Here is a 19776-nt window from a genome sequence, read left to right as displayed (position 1 = left end):
CTTGTAAAATTGAAATATTTGAATGAAAAAAGTAAAAATAAAATATAAACTAAAAGTAAAATATGCCACACATCTAAAACACACAGCTGATTTTCCTGATATACAAAGACCTTTTATCTTACCAAAAAATAAAAATATGAACAAGCCAATAGAAAAATAGACAAAGTACTTAACCTGCATGCATTTATTGTCAGGCCTCTGACAATATGATACTAAGCCATCATAGCCCCTGTGACCGCCACATACACATCCAGATGACCTGGAGCAACTGAAGAACCACAAAAGATGGCATTCCATCATTGAGATTTGTTCCTGCCTCACCCCAACTAATCAGTCGACCTTGTGACATTCCCCCTGCCCCCGACAGTGAGTCTCATGATTTCCCTACCCTGCACCTTGTGACCCCCGCCCCTGCCCACAAGAGATAACCACCTTTAACTGTAATTTTCCACTATCTACCCAAATCCTATAAAACTGCCCCACCCCTATCTCCCTTTGCTGACTCTCTTTTTGGACTCAGCCCACTTGCACCCAAGTGAAATAAACAGCCTTGTTGCTCACACAAAGCCTGTTGGTGCACTCTCTTCACACAGACTCACGTGACATTTATAGAACACAAAATTAAGAATAATGAATATGAAAAGGTTCACTAATAAGAATTTAAACAAAACAAAGATTTTTAAGATTGCTAAAGACAAATGATTTATACTATTCAGTGTTAGGAGGTGTGTGGATATACAGGCATACTTAGTTGTACATTTTTAGAAGGTTAAACTTATTTAGAAGGTAAGAAGTTGTCCATACCCCTTGATACAACAACTTAGCTTCTTGGAATTATCCATATAGAAATGCTTACATAAATGTTTGAACATATGTACAAAGAAGCACTGTTTATTTAAATTTGGAAACTCGAATGCCTAACATTTGGAATTTAAATTTCTATATGTCTATTCATTAAAATACCACCCAGTTTTTAGAAACTAAGAGATGCTAAAGGTATATTGAGTAAAATAAAAAGTTACAAAACATATGGTATGATTGTTTTTGTGAAAATTATTATCTTAAAAATGTTGGCCGGGCACGGTGGCTCACACCTGTAATCCTAGCACTTTGGGAGGCCGAGGCAGGTGGATCACGAGGTCAAGAGATCAAGACCATCCTGGCCAACATGGTGAAAGCCCATCTCTACTAAAAATACAAAAATTAGCTGGGCATGGTGGCATGTGCCTGTTAGTCCCAGCTACTTAGGAGGCAGAGGCAGGAGAATCACTTGAACTCAGGAGGCAGAAGTTGCAGTGAGCCGAGATCATGCCACTGCACTCCAGCCTGGTCACAGAGTGAGACTCTGTCTTGAAAAAAAAAAAAAAAAAAATTCACTATGAGTATCAGTTGGGGTTAAACTTAAGGAGAACCTGCATTTTATACGTTATATATTTCTGGAACATTTCAGTTTCTTATGAAGATTTGCTACTGGTATAAATGGGAAAAGATAATTTTTCTTAAAACCCCATTTATTCTCCACAACCTACAAAAAAATTTTCCTGTTTGGAGAATTTCATCAATATCTATTTTCCTCCTCTGAAATTCTTTGCCTGACAAGTCAAAGATAAGTAATGCATTCACATAAATTTATTAGAAAGAATAAATGTCCCCAGCATCTAGTTTGACAATATTTTTTTGTGAAATGTATATCCTTCCGTAGATATATAGCTTTTGTAGATATATACCTTTCATCTTAAAGGAATTATGCCTTGTAAAAGGGTATAATTCCTTTAAGATGAAAATCAGATTCAACTTCCCTGTGCTTTTTAAGGGCAAATATAAGTGAGCAAATAAATTTGTGTGGAACATTTAGAAAGTGTAGATATAAATAATTTTCAAATATACTTTAGAACACTCTCCACACTCTGGGAAGAAAATTTTAGAAAAAGGATAACCCCTGCATTTCTTTCCATTAGAAGTGCATGATCAAAAGACAAAGTCCCTTTTTCCCTTGACTGTGACATAACATGTCCCTCATAGGCAACTGAACAGATAAAAAATCCAGACAATGCTTAGTAATTTCCTGCTTCCCCTTTAGTGCACAGTGTATTATCAGTATATTTTGCCCTCTTTATTTAATATCTTGCTGAATTAAATTATCTCATCAGGTTTTTAAGCACAAGCCCAGCCTGCTTTCTGGATGACACCTGCCACAGGTCATCCTTCCTGAATTTCCTAAATAGCCCAGAATATTCTTCAAGCGTGCCCCTGACTCATCATTCAACTTCAGAGAATCAACTGGCTAGCACCTTGGAGCACCTGCTGTGGTAACGTGTCTGGTGCTGGCTGAACACCAGACAAAAGGAGGCTCCCAATCACTGTTGCAGATCTTGTTAAAATCCTGGCTCTATCCTCAGCTTAGGTGTATTCTTCTTGTACTAGGATAAAGCCTCTCTGACCTCTTCATTAAGGCCTGAGTATACAGTATGGTATATGACAAGCAGGACCTTCCTCTCCTCCCCCTGTATCTTCCAAAACTACAAAAACAGAAAGCCCCCAACCTTCTCACCCCTGCCTCACACAAATCCCCACAGTGGACTATTTAAAAAATAACAGTACTTGGTAGATATATATTCTCACTTGCTTTCATTATAGAAAAATGAAAGAAAATAAACGAACTAAGCATCCAACTCAAGGAATTACAAAAAGGAGAAAGCCTCCTCTGCCCCCAAGGAAAAAGTTAGAAAAAAATAAAAGTAAAAGCAGAATAAAATGGATTAGAAAATAGAAAAATAGTGACATTAATAAATAAATACAAAAATAAAATCTTTGTTAACAAGCCCATAAAAGCAACAAGCCTATGGTAAATCCAATTGAGAGAAAACATTTAAACATTATAAATCACAAATAGCAGATGAAGAGGAAAGTAGCCTGCTAACATTTTTGAAAATCTCAATGAAATTAGTGATTTTCTGGGAAAAAATATTAGTTCCAAAATTCATTTAAGAAGTAGAAAAATCTAAATAAACCAACCCTACCCTAAAGACAATAATTGAAAAAGTTATGAAAGAGTAATCTCTAGACTCAGATAATTCTGTAGCATTTTAATTTTTCAAAAGCATTTACATGTGTATGATGAATTCTTTCTAACTTTTCCATTTGGAATATACAGAAATTGGAAGAAAAAGGGGGAAATCACTCTATTTTCATCACCTAAATACAGTTGAGTTTGTTGTCATTTTCTTTCAATTTTTAATATTTTAAATATTTTATTATGATTATATTATGTAATATATTCAGTGATTATATTATGTAATATATTCAGTGATGAAAAGAACACAAGCACAGCAATGCTACTTGACTTTTTTTTTTTTTTTTTGAGACGGAGTCTCGCTCTTTTGCCAGGCTGGAGTGCGGTGGTGCTATCTCGGCTCTCTGCAGCCTCTTCCTCTCAGGCTCAAGCGATTCTCCTGCCTCAGCCTCCTGAGTAGCTGGGACTACAGGCGCACACCACCATGCCCAGCTGATTTTTGAATTTTTAGTACAAACAGGGTTTCACCATGTTGGCCAGGATGGTATCAATCTCTTGACCTCGTGATCCGCCTGCCTCAGCCTCCCAAAGTGCTGGGATTACAGATGTGAGACACCAAGCCCGGCCCGCTACTTGACATTTTAATGTAATAAAAACTTGTCATTTTATTATAAACTATTCATAAGAATAATTTATATCTATACATTGTTTAAGAAAATATATAGAACCGAAAAGAAGAATTGGAAAGTTTACATTAAATATACAAGGTGCTTGGTACAATGTCTGAACCACAGTAAGTGCTCAACAAATGGCAGCTATTATTGCTATAGTTTATAAGGGCTTTTCCTTTTGCATGTATCATTTATTTAACTTAGAATGGGTATTATTATCTCAGAAAATACTATTGCAGAGTGGAGAGCGGGAATAGACAAACTTCTTCCCACAAAGGAGCACTCTGGATGCCTCTTGGAGAAGCCAAGCATATATTTTTTCCACAGGAGAATCTTTTTGCTGAAGTGACATCTAGGCTGAGCAGGATTCAACAAATTGGGGCCTAGAGTGGTAGAGAAGAGAGGTATCCTATGTCAACACTCAGAGACTAACACAGGACAAGGATCCTGAGTGGCCCTCAAGGAATAGTAGTAAACTTAGATTTGGGTTAGGATTCTTCATATAAGGCATTTGGCCTACATGGCATGGAAATAAAAGGTTGATTATTACTCTGAAGACAGTGATAAAAAGAACATAAAGTACTCCAACCTCCAGAGACCTTCAGCTTCCATCTCACATTTCTCTAGAGTTTGCTGCTTTCTCCCTTACTATGCTTTCACTAGCTTGGCTTCCATTTCCTCTTTGCAGTTTGTTTTTGTCATGTCCTTGTCCTTTTTAACCACTTTTTCCTTTTCCCCCCAATTTCTCTTCACTTTCCTTTGCTCATAGAGTTTATTCCCATCCTTCCCTTATTCTTAGCTGCTTTTTTTCCCCCTACCTCTCCACTTTCCCATTTTGGCCCCATCCTACCATTTTCCCACAACTGCTCCCATTACTAAATGCTTCAAATGTAAATGATTCCCTCCTCAGTTTAATACCTGCTTTTGGCCCAGTGTTTTTTCACTATTACACTTAATGTTGACCCACTTCATGTGTTTTGCATCTTACCCAAAGAAGTAGTCTCTATGGAGTCTGCTAGAAGCTATTATAGTTGACTTTCAGTAGATTACCTACAAATTCTATCCAAATAAAATTTCGAAGTGGCTTTCCTCTAACTTCAGGTGATCAAAGAATATATTTTAAAATTTTAATCTAAATCTTCAGATTTGTTAGCAGAAAACCTGTTCTTCATAGAAAAATTTAATTGGAAGGCCAATATATAAAACTAATGAAAGTGAAGCTGTTTGGGTGGTAAAGCATCTAGAGTCCTTGAAGCCTCACTAAGAAATCCTTAGGGCACACAGTTTAAATGGGTGAATGAAGGGGGCAGTATAAGGCAACAGAAGCTGTGTGGCAGTGAGGACCATGTCCAACTGGAGAGTAGAATGAATTTGAATGAATTATTAGAATGAATTATTATTTACACAGGTAGGATGGTTCAGTGAGGGTAAAACAAGATTCATCACCCAAATTCCCAGTAACCTTTCACATCTTAAAGATGGCAAACAGGCCAAATGGGCTGTATTTGGCCTGCACAGGCATTTCCCCCCCCCAATGCAGTATTTTTAGTATTTTATGTTCTAGATGAGAGTAGAATGAATCAGCTCGTCAACTGTTGCCATGTGGGAATGTGGTGTCTAGTGTAGTCACGTCATGCATTTTTGTAAGAGTATCTGGAAAGTTAGATTTTATATGAAATCTCCAGATTTTTAAATAATGGCAATAGTTTTAAATATTTTTAAAAATACTGCATTGTGGGGGAAATGACTGTGCAGGCCAAATACAGCCCATTTGGACTGTTTGCCATCTTTAAGATGTGAAACGTTACTGGGAATTTGTGTGATGAATCTTATTTTACCTTCACTGAACCATCCTACCTGTGTAAATAATAATTCATTCTGATATTACAAAATGGCTTTTGTATTTCACAGTGTTTTTAGGGTAAGTAAGTAAAAAGCTATAGTATTTTATCAAGTTAAAAAAATACAAGGCTTTTTTAATGTAGATCAGATGTTAATTCTAATTTCACACTTTAGAGAAGTTTATTACTCCAACTTCAAAGAAAGCAAATAGAAGAGGAGAGAAAGCGAAGGGGAAAGAGAACAGTAGTAATTGCTAAAACCTCCAATATATATCTAATAGAATGTTTAGATTTCCTGAGCCACTTGCTTTAGAGAAAAGTTTGAGAGTATGGAATAAGCTCCTTCAGAGTCCCAGTTTATCAGGTGATGTGCCTAATGGCAGAGAATCAGAAAGCCTTGTTTAGCAAGCCTGCAGGTGCTTGCCCATTTCAGCCTTCACATGTATTTTCTTTCCTTTTTTCTGGGACAGAGTCTTGCTCTGTTGTTCTTGCTGGAGTATGGTGGTGTAATTATAGCTCATTGTGACCTTGAACTCCTGAGCTCAAGCAATCCTCCTGCCTTAGACTCCTGAGTAGCTGGAACTACAGGCATGCACCACTATGTCCAGCTAATTTTTAAATTTTTTGTATGTTGTATGTAATTTTTTGTTATATGTAATTTTTCTATGTTGCCCAGGCTGATCTTGAACTCCTGGTCTCAAGTGATCCCCCACCTTCACCTCCAAAACTGCTGGGATTACAGGCATGAGCCGCCATGCCTGGCTGTATTTTTAAATGACTGCTGAAATTGCAATAGTGATTGCAGAGTTCCCTACATCACTGTATTGGTGGCATCTTTTTCTAGTTGTGCTTTTTTGATGTTCCACAGGAATGAGTATAGATGAACAATGTTGCACCACACTTGACATCACCGGGGCTTCTTTCCAGTGTGGATTTGCTCATGTAAAATGAGGTGTGAGCTCCGCCTGAAAGCTTTTCCATATGCATCACATTTGCAGGGCTTTTCTCCAGTGTGGGTTCTTCGGTGTCCCAAAAGATGTGAGCTGTTACTGAAAGCTTTCCCACACACATCACACTCATAGGGCTTCTCTCTACCGTGGATTTGCTGGTGTCCAATAAGAGTTGAACTGTATCTGAAGGCCTTTCCATGCTTGTTACATTCATATGGTTTCTTTCCACTGTGGATTTTCTGGTGACAGAAGAGGCCCAAGCACTAGCTAAAGCTTTTCCCTCACTCACTACACTGCTATGGCTTCTCTTCAGTATGAACTCTGATGTTGTCTCAGATATGAACTCAGAGAGGATTTCTCACAATCATTACACTGGTATGGTTTCTTTTCCGTGTGAGTTCTCTGGTGTCAAATAACATCTGAGCTGTGATGAAAGACTTTCCCACACTCACTACATTGGAAAGGTTTCTCCTGTGTGGGTCCTTCAATGCTGAATAAGATATGAACTGTAATAAAAGACTTTTTCACACTCATCACGCTGATAGGGTTTTATTTGGCTATGTATTCTCTGATGGTCAGTAAGTTGTGAGCTCTGAGTAAAAGTTTTGCTACATACATTACATGAACAGGGTGTGTTACCGGTACAGATTATTTTATGTCTAATGAGGCTTGAGTTTTGAGTGAATGTTTTCCCACATTCATCGCACGTATATTTTCTCTCAGTTGATTGTGTTTCTCTGATATATTTCTTTGTTTTTTGTTTGTTTGTTTAAGACGGAGTCTCGCTCTGTCACCCAGGCTGGAGTGCAGTGACGTGATCTTGGCTCAGTGCAACCTGAGGCTCCCAGGTTCAAGTGATTCTTCTCTCAGCCTCCCAAGTAGCTGGGATTACAGGCTTGCACCGCCACACCTGGCTAATTTTTGTATTTTTAGTAGAGATGGGGTTTCACCATGTTGGCTAGTCTGGTCTCAAACTCCTGACCTCAGGTGATCCGCCCATCTCCACCTGGAGTGGTGGGATTATAAGCGTGAGCCACTGCACTCGGCTCTCTGATATATTTCTGTCCATCCTTCATGTTCTTGGGTTTCTCCTCATTCAGAAGCCTTTCGTTGATTTTGCCAGGTAACTTTTCTTGGGATTCCATATCTACAGTAAGTTCCTGCCCTTGAATCAGTTCTATTTTATTGATTCTGATAACATAATTTGAAATAAAAAGTAGAGCATTCAAATGTCACTGGGGTATACAGGAACTAAAATACATATACTAGAAGTGGATGGCTCAAACATACCAACAAAATGGTTTTAAAACATTTGAGGAGGAAATTGGGGGATGGTAATGGAAGACAGGATGGACTGAACTTCGAAGGCATGATTGAAGAAAAGAATGGAGAAAAATAGGGAGGAATGATAATCATGATCCAATGAGCAAGCACAGTAAACAACAGAAGAGATCTAAGATAAGAATATGTTCACCAGGAAAGGCCCAAAGTTGATTAGAGAAAAATAGAAAGAGAGAAAGGAAGTCAACAGTGGCAGGTACCCTATGAGTGCCATGAAATAGTTCTGTGCAGGTTGCCCTGAAGGCCTCTGGGAATACTGAAAAAATCAGGGAATCAGAGCACAGGGAAGTATCCCATTTCCCATGTGCAGAACAAAGAGATTAGACACCTTAGACAAAACAATATGTTATCACGGGGATAGAACAGAAATTGCTTTGGTCCCTAAAGACCTCACTACTTTTTTTGTAGAGGACACTGGGGATCTGTGAAGCTTGAAGCTGCATTCTGTGGGTCATTTCAGACTTCCCAGGCTAACAGTCACTAATAGAGAGAAGATTCTTTAACAGACCCTCAACTTGCATCTGTCTTTACCCAGGGGATCCATGTTCCTATAATTCCTCTCCCTGTCTTTCCTGGAGAGGTTCCTCTGAGCAGGGTCTCAATACCATCATTTCTCCAGGGCAGGAGATGTGGCCGTATCCTCAGTAATCTATAGTTTTTGAAAACATGAGATTTTCATACCCAAGGCATATTTGCCTGAACTTAATCCCATTTTTAGGACCCAGAGTAAAGGGGAGAATTTGTAACTACATAGGAAGAACACAGAGAAAAGCAGTGTTTTGAGTGGATAAGGAACATTAAATGGAAAAAAAAAAAAAGACAAATCATGAAGACAGTTGAAGCACTAGGACACGGACAAGTTACAGCTAACTCTAGGCAGAGGCAATGGGATTCATTGTGCTAAAGTGTGTTGACTAAAGAGACTCGGACGAAGAAGAGAAGGAGCCATGGTGAGACAGTGAATTCAAATCTTCGAGAATGTGGATGAGGAATAAAGTTCACTAAGCAACCTGTCTGAGAAAAATGACGCTCATCTGGGTCTTGGAACTTGTGTGAAGGGCAGGAACACAGGGATGAGGCAGAACTGAGAAGCACATTGCCAAGAGTGAGATCAACCTTCTCTTGGGGCCTTGTTTTACACCAGAGCCTGCAATAATCTCACCATACCAGCTTGCCACACTGCTTAAAAACCCTTCACTGTTAGTAGTTATTTAAGGTTATCTTAAAGTTTTTGGGTGCTTTAAAACTTTATGTTACAGCTACCTGTCTTGGTCCATTTTGTGCTGCTATAACAGTATACATAGACGAAGTAATTTATAAAGAACAGAAATTTATTTCCTGACTTCTGGAGGCTTGAAGGTCCAAGATCAAGTTGCTGACATCTGGTGAGGGCCTTCCTGCAATGTCATCCTATGGCAGAAGGTGGAGGGGAAGAGAGAGAAAGAAAAGGGGAAAGGGGTCGGGGGAAAAAATGCACCAAACTCATCCTTTTATTAGGAACCTACTCCCATGATAACTAACCCACTCCCACAATAAAGACATTAATCTTTTCATGAGGGCAGAGCCCTCATAACCTAGTCACCTCTTAAATATCCCACCTCTCAACACTGTTGCACTGGGGATTGAGTTTCCAGCATGTGAACTCTGGGGGACAGGTTCAAACCATAGAGCTACCTGAAACATATCTGTGTGCAGAATCTGAAAGCAAATTGCACAGATACACATTTATAAAAAAAATAGTCTTTTAGAACAATTAGCAGATAAAAAAGTGGCTATCATAGATGGCATCCAAAAGACTACTACAGATATAATAACTAAAATCCATATTAGCATCAGAAGAAAATATATGGATTATTATAAAAAAGAAGAACAACATAGAAACTCAATTTGTAACTGAATAAAAGAGGTTGAGGAAAATGGTGTATTTCCAGTCAAGATGGCACAGTGAGTTCATACTTCACCTCCAAATACAAAAAGTAATAGATAAAAATTAAAAATCTGTAAACACATCTGTGCTAAGAGAAAAAGAAAAGAAAAGAAAAGAAAAGAAAAAACCCAACAAGATAAACATTTCTGTGGCCCAGAAAGGAAGCAAAAACACAGAATTGGTGGCTATAGCTGAAGCTCTGGGCCTGCTGGGCTCCTGGTCTTACATAGTGACTGAAGTCTTGTCACCAGGGGAACCTGGAGAACTACAAGTGCTCCATGAGAGGGGGGACTGGCACCATCATACTGCATGGTGCCAAAGGCTAGGTAGAACACACAGGCACCCACATACACAAGTACCTTAACATGCACAGAGCAAGATAGAACCCTGTGACCAAGAACCACGTGAAGCCATCTGGAAGCCTGTGACTACATTGATGATATTTGTGATATCACATGGAACAGAAGTCCTAAAATATCACTGTATAAAACCTGGTTCTGGGGGAGGAGGTGCAGGTAAAGGTACAACAGAATTGGTAAACAAGGAAGAGGAGAAGGTAAATAGACCAGAACTCAAAATGAGCCTAGAAATAGAAATTTCAAAACAAATGAATTGAATGCTAAGAAAGATGGTTACAAAATGACCAACTGGAACATGAATTCAATCCACATGAAATTACTTTCATCAAACAGCCTGACGAAATTAATAGATTAAAGATATGGGAAAAGAAGATAAATGATAACATACCATCCATGGCAAATAAACATACAATTATGAAACAAGCAGAACAAGGATAATTGCTATGAAAACAAAATAGAAATTTTAGAAATAATCGTTTTTGAAATAAAATCTTCAATGAAATGGATAAGCTGAAGACAGTCAAAGGGAGAATAAACTGGAAGATAGTAGAAGAGGAATCCACTAGGACGTACCATAGAGAGACAAAGACATAAAACATATGAAAAAGCAGTTAAGTAGAATGGATGATTGATAAGTGGTTCTAATGAGTACATGTTGGAAGCTCCAGCAGATGATAATATAAGGAATTAAAAAGATGCTTATTTAAGGAACTCATAGCTGAGAATTCCCCAGATTGAAGAAAAACATGGGTATTAGAGCAAAAGTGCATTTATAGGCCAAGCGAGATGAACAAAAATAAAACGTATTGGACATACTTAGTGAAACTCAGAGCATAAAAGTTAAGAGTAAATTTAAAAAGCTACTAGAGAGAAAAAATGGAATCTTTTTTTTTAAAGGCATTTAGACTGCTAGTAGCTTTTTGCCAGCAAACAATAGAAGCTAGAAGACAGTGAAGTATTAATAGTATCTTCAAAAGGCTAAAGGAAAAAAAGTCAATTTAGAATTTTATCCCAGCTAAGTCATGATTTCAAAGGAAGGGCAAAATAAGAGAACTTTCAAACATGCAAAAGCTCAGTCCACCACCCAAAGAACCTCACTAAAATAATTTTTAAAGGATAGACTTCAACAAGAGTGAACCCAGAGGAAAAGTGTTAGTATACAAGAATGGTGACCTCAGAAACTGATAAAAATTATCAAAAAAATTTAATTTACTATTAAAGAACTCATCTGTTGAGCATACAAGCCCTTCATGATCCTAGGACTGGGATTCTCGACCCTAGCTACACCTGGAGAGTTAAGAAAAAAAAGCAAGCCCATGCCTGGGCCCCACTCTAGTCTAAAGAAAATCCAGTTTCTGAGGGTGAGGCCCAGACACTGATAAATTTTTAAAGTCATCCAGATGCACAATCACATCACTCTGATGTGAGACTGCCCCTGCTTACCTTTCCAGTTTCATTTTCCTAACTCTTCACCTCTCTCACATTTTTACATTCCATCTCTACTATGGAGTTAAGAACATGGGCTCTGGAGACAGGCTATTTAAATTCTACACCTGCTATCTATTAATATGGCAGTCTGCTACCATTTTAGGATAAATCTGATAGACCTACCTACCTACAGCCTCTAAGGGCAGCAGTGATTTGCAGGCCAGAGTGAGCACTAATGTCCATAATTTATCAATATTAATTTCTAAATTATGAACAATAGTTTTATTATTAATTAAATTAATTATAATTAATTTAAATCTTCATGAAAAGGATCATTTGTGTTCACCCTACTCCAAGAATATGTTATACATCTCAGTAAGATGCCCATTGAATAATAAAGTTTGACCAACAAATGGCAAGCTTCAGCTATTTAGGGAAACCCTAGCATGTGGAACACCTTATTTTCTAATAATGCTCTTACTAGAAAATTTGGAAAACATGCATTTCGAAATGAAAGAACAAACATACCCCTATAGGTAAGACGTATCCTATAGTCATTAAAAGTCCTCCCTAGGTGTAACAAAGAAGACCATAATGAAGAAAATATAGCTCATATTTTTTAGATGACACTATTTCCAAAAATGATGTTTTTCATTTTCTTTTGGGAAAGTGAGCATCATTTCCACCCATCAGACATAGGAAGATTCCAACCCTGATACCCTGGATCCTTACTGAAGCCAGGAGAGGTGTCAAAAAGAGCCATTCTGTCCTCTTTCCAGTACCCTCTGGAGCTTTAGGACAAGTGATCTAGCTACATCTCTCTCTCCCTCTCCATCCACCACCTGAAACTGCCCTAATGTTGGCCCTCATAATGTTGAGTTGGAACTATAGCAATAGTCTTCAAAGTGGTCCTTTTTCTCCTCCCTCTGCAATCCAGCTTATATCTAGTTTACAGGGCACGTGTTAGTTCCTGCTTGTATATATAGTCCATCTTCACACTGCTATAAAGATCCTGAGACTGGGTAATTTATAAACAAAAGAGGCTTAATTGACTCAGTTCTGCATGCCTGGGAAGGCCTCAGGAAACTTACAATCATAATGGAAGGTTAAGGAGAAGCAAGCACCTTCTTCACAAGGTGGCAGGAAAGAGAAAGTGCACAGGGAAAACTGCCACTTTTTTAAAACCAGCAGATCTCATGAGAACTCCCTCACTATCACGAGAACAGCATGGGGGAAACTGCCCCCATGATCCAGTCATCGCCCACCAGGTTTCTCCCTGGACACATGGGATTACAATTCGAGATGAGATTTGGGTGGGGACGCAGAGCCAAACCAAACCCCCATCTCAAGAAAAGAAGAAAATAAAAATAGGCTCTCTACAGTTTTGTTCCAGACCACCTTGTTAGCATTATTCCTCTATTGGCTACTCAGTCTCAGCCAAGCTGATACACTCACATCCTTTTATCATTATTTGTACTTTTCCACGTTATTCCTCTGCTCAGACTTCATCATTCACCTTTACTGAGCATTTTCTACATATCAGTTGTGGGGGATATACAGGAACTTCAGACAAGTGAAGCAGTAATATAGTATGCTAATGCTATGACAGAAGTATGCACAAGGTGCATCATATAACTCAAACATGTGGGAGGGTATCAAGAAAGGCTTCCTAAAGAAGGTGACAGCTGAGTTGAATCTTGAAGAATAGCTATGAATTGGGTTGGCAGAACAATGGAGAAGTTTTGGTCAGAGGTGGTATTTTACAAGACTAGTTCAACAAGGTGGAGGTGTGTGTGTTCATGTGAGTATGTGGCAGCGGGGTGGAAAAATGTTGGCCATATTTGCAAAAAACTGAAATGTACCATGGGTCTGATGGGGTAGGGAAGGAAAGAAACATTGAGAGGAAAAAAGGGATGAATGACTACAAGTCTTAATGTGATGGAAGAAGATAATAGAGGGACAGAGAGCTAGAAGAGGGGTAAGTATGAGGAACATCGTTCCTGATGCTGTCTGCCCAGTTGAAATGTTACCAGTTCTTTAAGATCCAGTTCAAATTCCAATCATTCCACTAACACCACCACCAGGGCCTGAAAATACAGATTTCTCCCTTCTCAGAACTGTTATCTCTGATTTGGCAATCATTCACTGCCTCAAATGAGGCAATCTTTTTATTGGTACCCAACTCCTTTAGGGCAGGGACCCTCATAGACACCAGAGCTAGGTTTTACACACCGTGAAAGCTAAATATTTACTGACGTATTGGTGGGGGGACTGGAGTCTCGCTATGTTGCCCAGGTTGGTCTCAGACACTTGGACTCAAGCGATCTTCCTGCCTCAGCCTCCTGAGTAGCTGACATTTTCTGACTTCTTAACAGGAGCCACAAAACTCTCATGTCCAGGCCCCTGACCACCTCTTCTCTGGGGCTCTGCCTCCACGCTCCAGTCACACTGGTTTTCTTTCAATTCCTCAAACCCACCAATTTCTTTCCCGCTCCAGTTTTTGCACATGCTGTTTTGGTCTGGAATGCTTTCCTCTCTATTATTCACTTAGCTAATTTCTACATCACTTTTAAGATTCAGCTCCCATATTACTTCCTCAAAGAGGCCTTCCCTGACTACACTCTCTCTCCATATACAATCTGTCACAGTATATTTATTTGTGTGTTTAGCATCTGTCACAAGATTTTCTCCATGAAAGCAAAGATGTCTGCTTTGTTCACTATTCCTAGAGCCTTGAACAGTGCCTAGCACATAAAAAGTAATATATATTTCCCAAATGATGGATGATTCTAAGGTCTGCAGGGGAGCCATATGACCCAAGTGTCAACACTAACCACAATCCTTTTGCTGTTGAGAGTCCTGAGAGTCACTTTTAAGCCGAGTCTCCACAGAAGGATTGAGAGGCACTGAAGTCTCAGAAAGCACTTCCTGGCCAGGTGCAGTGGCTCACGCCTGTAATCCCAGCACTTTGGGAGGCCGAGGCAGGTGGATCATTTGAGGTCAGGGGTTCGAGACCATACTGACCAACATGGTGAAACCCCGTCTCTACTAAAAGTACAAAAATTAGCTGGGCGTGGTGGCATGGGCCTGTAGTCCCAGCTACTTGGGAGGCTGAGGCAGGAGAACTGCTTGAACCCTGGAGGCGGAGGTTGCAGTGAGCCAAGACTGCACCACCGCACTCCAGCCTGGGCAACAAGTGAGACTGTCTCAAAAAAAAAAAAAAAAAAAAGAGAGAAAAAGAAAAAAAGAAAGCACTTCCTGCACATGGGCCTGGGCTGAAACCTGAGGACAAGCAGGCTCATTTAGGCATCTGAAGGGGCAACAGTGTACATGATCCCCAGAGATCCCACAAAGGACCAGCTTGGACATCCTCTCCAGGCTGTTCTACCCAAGTGTATAGGACCCTTTCTTACCACCAGCAAAGCCACTGCCTCCTCTCCATTCTTTGGATGATGCTCACGCATCCAGGCCAGGACCTTCTCAGGCAGAATGGCCAGGAACAGCTCAAGCAACAGCAAGTCTAACATCTGCTCCTTGGTGTGCATCTCAGGCCTTAACCACTCACAGCAGAGCATCCAGAGCTGGCTCAAGGCCTCACAGGGCCCAGGAGTCTCCTTGTATCAGAACTGTCAGAAACGCTGGCCAAATAACTCCTGTTTGTTTGGGCTACTCCTTTTTGGGCTGGATCCCTGCTCCATGGCAAGGCTTTATTTGTTGTTTACTTCAAAGAGCTGCTTTGTCTCTTCAGGAGCCCATGGAAGGGACACAGTGGACATTCTAGCTCCAATGGGCTGAGGATTGCTGCTGTAAGTGTTATGTTAAGGCACACTCCTAAGGTAACATAAACTATAGTTCAAAAAGTAAAAGTGTAAAGCAGTTCAAACCTTTTCTCAAATAGAAGGAATGTTTGTCAAGAAACAGCAGTTTTGACAGTCCTGAGAAAATTGTTGGATGCTTGTTTCCCAAAAATAACAACAAAACAATGTTGGTAAGGCAAAATGAAGTTTATTCTTGTGGGTGATAAAAAGCACTACCTTGACAGAGTCCTAGTAGCATCTCTGAGGGAGGAAGGCAAAGTCAGGATATTTACAAGATTTGAAAGGTTTGGAGAAAAAAAAAAAAAAAAAAAGGTTTGATGCTGATCTTTCAAAGCAGAATTAGGACTGGGCAAGGATGGTGATACAATAATTTAAGATTGATGGACACATTCATTAAGATGAAGGTTTTGAGGTGAGGGTTTCAAAAAGTCTGGATACTAATTATTGAAAGTTGAAGAATTTGATGTTCATTTAAATAGATTTTTTGAGGGGGAAGTTCTTGAAACAAAAATAATTATTTGCCATTTTTATCTCCTACGGCAATAATGTCCTGGAATAGTAAAGTCATGTTGATAAAGACAGTGGAATAGTAGTATCACATTAGCAAAGATAGTTGAATCGTAAAATTATGCTAACATAGGTAGGGGGCTGTGTGGGCAACTGATTTAGGCAGGGCCTATCTGTTACCCAGGATTAACATGGTGGGCAGTGGTGAAGGGCATGGGCTGACGGTTCCAAAAGCCCTGGGCTCGAATGTTGTCACATTCTCTTATGTGTAGTGGTTTAATCTCTAAATTTCTATTCCCCTTCCGCTGTTAAAAACAAACTTCTAATTTTGTTTGTAACTTTTTATTTTGAACTAATTTTAAACTTACAGAAAATTTCCAAAAAGGTATAGAACAGTCCCTATATCCTTCACCCAGCTTCCTATTATATTAAAATCTTACATAACCATAGCACAATTGCAAGGCCAAAAAAATAGTATTGGTACAATGTGATTAAACCACAGACTTGATAATATAGGGTTTTGTTTTTTTTTTTTAAGAAAAATTACAAAAAGCACTAGATGCAGTGCCTGGAAAGCATTAGACTCAGTGCCTAGCACTTAGTAAGACCTCAGTAAAGGATTGCAGTTATCGTTATGACCTGGTCATCGAGGGGCTGGCAGGAGAGACCACACCTGGTGCTCAGGGACACTTCTCTGTTTTTTGGCACACAACTTAGGACCACGCAATAAGGCCCTCTACTGCCTTCTCTGTGTTTAGCTTCTGTTACCCAATCGGCATCTTTGAAAGACATCTTCACTTCCTGGGCTCTAAGGATTAATTTAGGGACTTCTGGAGCAGGTTTGGAGAAAGGCTGTTTCAGGAATCATTCAAGATAAAGGACATGGAAGCGGGTTCTACAGGTTGCCTTCCACTAGTTTAGATCTTTGAAAGAATAAGGCAAAATACAGTGTTAACCAACCAGACTACAAACACTTTCCCTGTTTATTCTGTAACATAAACGAAACGGCAGATCATCATTGGACAACCATAACAAGCCTCGGACTCGGGAAGATCTGGCTATGTTCCTAAGCCATCAGGGCCTGACAGATCACAAAAAACTTCCAATAGTCGGCGGTCACGTTGGAGAAAAGGGTGGTCCGCATAGACCGACCAGGTCGGCATCTGTGAACCAGAGTCGGACTTCGCAACGTCTGGGGAAACATCTGGGCCGCGTCGGGAGCTGGGCTCCGGTTGGCTAGGGCAACCCCGCGGTGCCAGGGCCGGGACGCCCACCAGTCTGCCCCGTGCAGTGTCTCGGACGGCGCTTCCAGCACGGGGCTAAGCAAGGACGGGGCTCCTTCCGCCCGCACCTGGCTGAGCTGGGGGACTCGGGCGGCGGCGTCCTGCTCTCTTCCTGCCGGTCCTACTACCTGGGCTGGGTGGCAGCTGCAGCCCAGCTCTAACTAGCACCTCTGCGCCCTGCCTGGCCGCCGGCGGAAGTGCGTCTGCGAACCCCTTCCGGCCTTGCGCCCCAGCTTCCAGCAGCTTCAGAGAGGTGCGCACTGTGTGGGGTCCCCAGTGCGCGCCGCGGAGTCTCCAAATGGGGTCACTTAGGCATGGGGTTTTGTTTCACAACTTGTGTCATCCTAAAGAAAGGGTTTGAGTGCCAGCTTCGCAGAGTTGAGTCCGTCAGTCCTCCCGGCTAGGGTCGGCAGGCGGGAACCTCCCCAGACTTCATTCCTGTCCACCGACCTGGAGTTTCAGTTTTCTCACGAAAGTACACTTTTCCCAATCACTGTAACCATAAATGGCTCAAAATAAAAATGAAATTTTTCTTGACTCTGGAAAACAAAATGTAAAAAGAATCAGAATTGTTTCAAACAAAAAGTAAAAGATCACTGCAGTCCTCTATCAGGTTAGGCCTATGTTATTAATTCTTGCTCTGCTTGATGTTGGGTTAGTAATCTTCATGAATCCATCAGTTTGTTTTTTTTTTTTTTTTAAGAGTTCTGGAAGTTTTTAGCTAGTCCAGTGGTGTGATTTCCAAAGTTATCAGAAACCTGCATTCAAGAGTACTTGGCCGTGTCCTTTCCATGAATTTCCTTTAAGAAAAATAAAATTTTAGACTATAGCGAATTGTAAATCACTTTTTGAGAAGTAAAGTAAGACAATAATTATCTGTGGATGACAAAAGTCTTAGAGTAGCCATGGTTAAACACACAATTAACAAGAAAATTTGATTATTTCTGTGGCCTACAAAATTTGCCATAATCATAATTATGACTGATAACATATACCAAGACACATCAGAATTTAGGAATATACAATTTTGGAACACATGTTAATAACACATTTACACAAATGTAACTGAAAGTTTTGGGTTTTTTTTTTGTTTGTTTTGGCCTTTTCCCACATCTTCGAATCAACCAAAGTTAAATGCCATTTCTTATTTGACAATGCTTCCTGTGTGATTTTAACATGCTGAATAAGCCTAATATGTCTCTCTTGGACTATCAGGCATTCCTTACAGAAAATACTTAATTTTAGAATTTGAAATTTGATTTTGGGAAGTATGTTAAATATCAAAGTCTTAAAACCTTTGATATCAAAAATAAGATCACAAGTCATAATAATCATTTATTTAGCCAAATTGATAATTGAAATATTTCAAAAGCATAAACCTTTACTCTTTGAAAGAGAGGAGATTCAGTTTTTCAAACAAGAATCTGTCTCTCCTTTTTAAATTTTTAACAGTTTATTCAAAAGATGAACACTAGTCTTATATCTGTTATTAATACTATATTGTTCAAGCAAGAAAATAAAATTCTACTTTGTATCAGTGCATTGTTAATATTAAACCTAATTTTAATAATACCTTATAAACAGATCCATGTATTCTCATCAGCTTTGACCATGCAAGATAAGATTTCCACAAACTTTGTATAACCTTTTACAATTTTTCCTATTCTCTTTCCCCAAATTCCTGTATCCATTCAGTTTATTATTCTTTTTAATCATTTCACTTTAAAGCAACCATTTTTTTAAAAATTTTACTTTAAATTCCGGGATACAAGTGCAGAACATGTAGGTTTGTTACAAAGATATATGTGTGTCATGGTGGTTTGCGGCACCTATCAACTCGTCATCTAGGTTTTAGGCCCGCATGCATTAGCTATTTGTCCAAATGCTATCCCTCCCCTTGCCCCCATCCCCTGACAAGCCCCCATGTGTAATGCTCCCCTTGCTGTGTCCATTTGTTCTCATTGTTCAACTCCCACTTATGAGTGAGAACATGCAGTATTTGTTTTTCTGTTCCTGTGTTAGTTTGCTGAGGATGATGGCTTCCAGCTTCATCCGTGTCCCTGCATAAAGGACAGGATCTCATTTCTTTTCATGGCTGCATAGTATTCCACAGTATCTGTGTGCCACATTTTCTTTATCCAGTCTATCACTGATGGGCATTTGGGTTGGTTCCATGTCTTTGCTATTGTAAATAGTGTTGCAATAAACAGATGTGTGCATGTGTCTTTATAGTAGAATGATTTATATTCCTTTGGGTATATACCCAGTAATGGGATTGCTGGGTCAGTAAGTATTTCTGGGTTCTAGATATTTGAAGAATCACCGCACTGTCTTCCACAGTGGTTGAACTAATTTACCTTCCCACCAACAGTGTAAAAGCCTTCCTATTTCTCCACAGCCTTGCCAGCATCTGTTGTTTCTTGACTTTTTAATAATTGCCATTTTGACTGGCATGAAATGCTATCTCATGGTGGTTTTGATTTGCATTTCTCTAATGATTAGTGATGTTGAGCTTTTTTTCTTATGTTTGTTGGCCATATAAATGTCTTCTTTTGAGAAGTGTGTGTTCATATCCTTCGCCCACTTTTTGATGGGGTTGTTTTTTCCTTGTAAATTTGTTTAACTTCCTTGTAGATTC

At 39.6% G+C, this 19776-nt stretch overlaps 1 protein-coding gene across 2 annotated transcripts in view; it reads left to right on the top strand.

Annotated features, from left to right (window-relative positions):
- The window catches only part of LOC129038701 (uncharacterized), a 45152-nt gene that overhangs the window by 14218 nt on the left and 11158 nt on the right, over positions 1-19776 (top strand). The window contains exon 3 of one of the 2 annotated variants that reach the window (XR_010126617.1): positions 195-1006. The exons of the other annotated variant lie outside the window; for it this stretch is intronic. The gene's annotated coding sequence lies outside the window, so the exon portion shown is untranslated. Of the gene's footprint in view, positions 1-194; positions 1007-19776 lie in introns of those variants that run through there. 2 annotated transcript variants of the gene reach the window in all.

Source organism: Pongo pygmaeus, chromosome 5 (assembly GCF_028885625.2).
Source record: "Pongo pygmaeus isolate AG05252 chromosome 5, NHGRI_mPonPyg2-v2.0_pri, whole genome shotgun sequence".
Taxonomy (NCBI): Eukaryota; Metazoa; Chordata; class Mammalia; order Primates; family Hominidae; genus Pongo; species Pongo pygmaeus.
This window is presented reverse-complemented; position numbering and strand designations above follow the sequence as displayed.